At 41.3% G+C, this 2,814-nt stretch overlaps 1 protein-coding gene across 1 annotated transcript in view; it reads left to right on the plus strand.

Annotated features, from left to right (window-relative positions):
- Positions 1–624: 624 nt before the first annotated feature.
- LOC136851543 (uncharacterized) overlaps positions 625–2,814 on the plus strand; it is an 18,251-nt gene continuing 16,061 nt past the window's right edge. Inside the window, exon 1 of the mRNA XM_067125795.1 lies at positions 625–759. The gene's annotated coding sequence lies outside the window, so the exon portion shown is untranslated. The remainder of the gene's footprint in view (positions 760–2,814) is intronic.

The following is a 2,814-nucleotide window of genomic DNA, read 5'->3' on the forward strand; positions in this document are numbered from 1 at the left end:
ATAGAACTGCAGAATATATGCTATTCTCTCTCTCTCTCTCTCTCTCTCTCTCTCTCTCTCTCTCTCTCTCTCTCAACGCATGCTACGCTTTTCTCCCACCTTCTCTCTTTACCTCAATGCATTTATGAATAATTTAAATCTCTCTCTCTCTCTCTCTCTCTCTCTCTCTCTCTCTCTCTCTCTCTCTCTCTCTCTCTCTCTCTCTCTCTTTGATGGAAACGTGACATAATGAACGCAGCGCGAATCACTTCATGACAACTTCATTTTGCTTTTGTATAAGATGGCAACAATTGCAACCCCTCTCCCCTTTCAAAACCAAATTAGGGGGGAAGAGAAGGGGGGGGGTTTATGCAACATCAATTTTTTTAATTTAATTTTTTTTTAATTTTTTCCGGGAGGGGAAAACGGTGTCGAATCCGACACAGGTTCCTCGTTTTAAAAAGGGTGTCCCGGCAAGGTCAAAGTCCTTCTCTTCCCCCACCCCTTTCCCCCTTACCCCCACCCATCCCCACTCCTGACCGTGCGTCTTATGCCCCACCCTCCCTCCTCCCCCCCCTCATACCCCTCCACCCTTGCCCTTGCATTCCCTCCAACCACTTCCCTTCCTCTGCGCCGGTACCCAGTATTCGGTATATATATATTGCAGGTGGTTCCTCGAGTCTCACTCACTACTCGTTGCGTCTCCGTTCGCTACTCGTTACTCTTGAACGCGTGCGCGCACATCTACGAGAGGTTCATTGAACTACGTAGTAAATACAGGTAAATGTCTGATATTATTATCATCATTGTGGTTACTTTTTATCAAGTGCTGGCGTGAACGGATCTTTGACTTTGCAACTTTGCTTGTTAGAGTGCCTTGTCTATTATTATTATTATTATTATTATTATTATTATTATTATTATTATTATTATTGTTGTTGTTGTTGTTGTGGTTATTATTATTATTTATCAAGTGTGAGAGTGATAAATGATTTGACTTAACTGTAGGCAATTTTTGCCGTGTCAAAATTTTGAGGAGCAAAACGTCGGTACAGGAGATTTAATGTCAGTTAGTATCAAAATTCAGAATCATTTAATGAAAACATATTTGTGGTTTAACTTAAACTTAATTGTACTTTTGAAATTACTCTTCTAACGTAAACGGAAATGATGAAGGCTTTTCGAAATTTTACGTTTTGTTTAAAAGGGCGTTTGTTTGCAAAGCATAAATTAGATATTTTACGAATGTCCACAGCCCTTAGCAAATGTAGGCGTATAACAAGGGCATTAAAAAGTGCCAGCGACGCGGTTGTGTATAAGGGGAGAGAGAGAGAGAGAGAGAGAGAGAGAGAGAGAGAGAGAGAGAGAGAGAGAGAGAGAGAGAGGAGGGAGACAATCCAAGTGCCATAGGACCATTTTTTTATACAATATCATTACACCAAAGACAGACTTTTATTGACGTAATTCTAATTTTCACAGTTAAGTGTCCTTATGCTAAATCTAAACGTCAGATCATTACCCACGTAATTCATGTTCCACAAAAATAACACAGAAATGAGTCTTTATCCACTCTGTTGTTTTCGTAATCTATTGCTCTTCGCTTCCAAGTGTGGTCTTAGATTCCTATGAATTTATGCATCAGAGAGATGCTGAACTTAGTTTGCCTACCAGTGAGACGGTGGACAGGGCAGTGAACGGTGTCCTGTTGTTGTAAAGAGTCATCCCAAATGTCTTATTGGTGGAGAACTTGAGTCCTTTGTCTTCTGTATCCTTTGCCCTGTGATCATTAAACTTTTGAAAATTGTTGTCAATAATTTTTAGGCCATCAAATACAGCGATATAAGCAGGTCAATACGGGCTTCTCCTTCGAACTTGGTTTAATTCAGTATTTTGGGCCGATGACCTCGATTGTCCATGCAAAATTGCAATATATTGCAATCTGATTGCAAATGATAGAGTCATTATTGGTATTTGTTAGTCGTGGTGGTGGTAGGGGTATAGATAAAATAGACAGATAGCAAGGTAATGAGAATATGCTGGAATGCAGCTTGTGTCATCGGTCGCAATGATATTAGCTGCTGTCATTTACCGTCAGTTCAGTAAAACAAAAAGACTAAGGCTGAAAACAGCAAAATCATACATTTTCCCCAAGAAAAGACTCGAGAGACAAAATACTATAGACTTCAGCTGGAAAGCAGCGCAAAGTGATGCTAGGGGTAACTAATCCTTACTTTTTTTAATGCTTCCTAATGTTGTGGAGTTATTACTCTCCCTGTAAGGTTAAAGTCTGTTGTTCGATGACTCAAAAAAGTTTGCCCCCTTTGGCCAAATTGCTACAGCGTCTTTAGACGGAGAATTGAGTTTTTGCTCTCTCTCTCTCTCTCTCTCTCTCTCTCTCTCTCTCTCTCTCTCTCTCTCTCTCTCTCTCTCTCTCATTAATCTTGATACCTGCATCATTGCTACTGTAGTGCTACCGATAACAATATTGTGACATTTTCCACTCCCTAAATTTATTCTGTCAAGATCTCCTTTGTGCTCCTCATTCTCTTTTCGCCTCTTACTTTCTTCTCTTCAGTTTTCATCCGTCTTTCTCTTCTTCTTCCTCTTCTTCTTCTTCCTAATTTACCGCGGCAAGGAAAGCAGGGCGAAGGCGTCGCCGGTTCTTCTTCGTAGGCGTCTTGGCTGACGACGATCAGGTGAATCACCAGAGTGTACTCAACTGGATACGCCTCTTTAACCTCCACCTTGACCGTCAAATTGCAGGCCACAGGAGGGTCAGAGTTACCTTGAATGTGGGTGGGAGGTTGGGGGTTCTGGTTTGGACGTGGGTAGCGG

The sequence above is a fragment of the Macrobrachium rosenbergii genome, chromosome 23 (assembly GCF_040412425.1).
Source record: "Macrobrachium rosenbergii isolate ZJJX-2024 chromosome 23, ASM4041242v1, whole genome shotgun sequence".
NCBI classification, from domain to species: Eukaryota; Metazoa; Arthropoda; class Malacostraca; order Decapoda; family Palaemonidae; genus Macrobrachium; species Macrobrachium rosenbergii.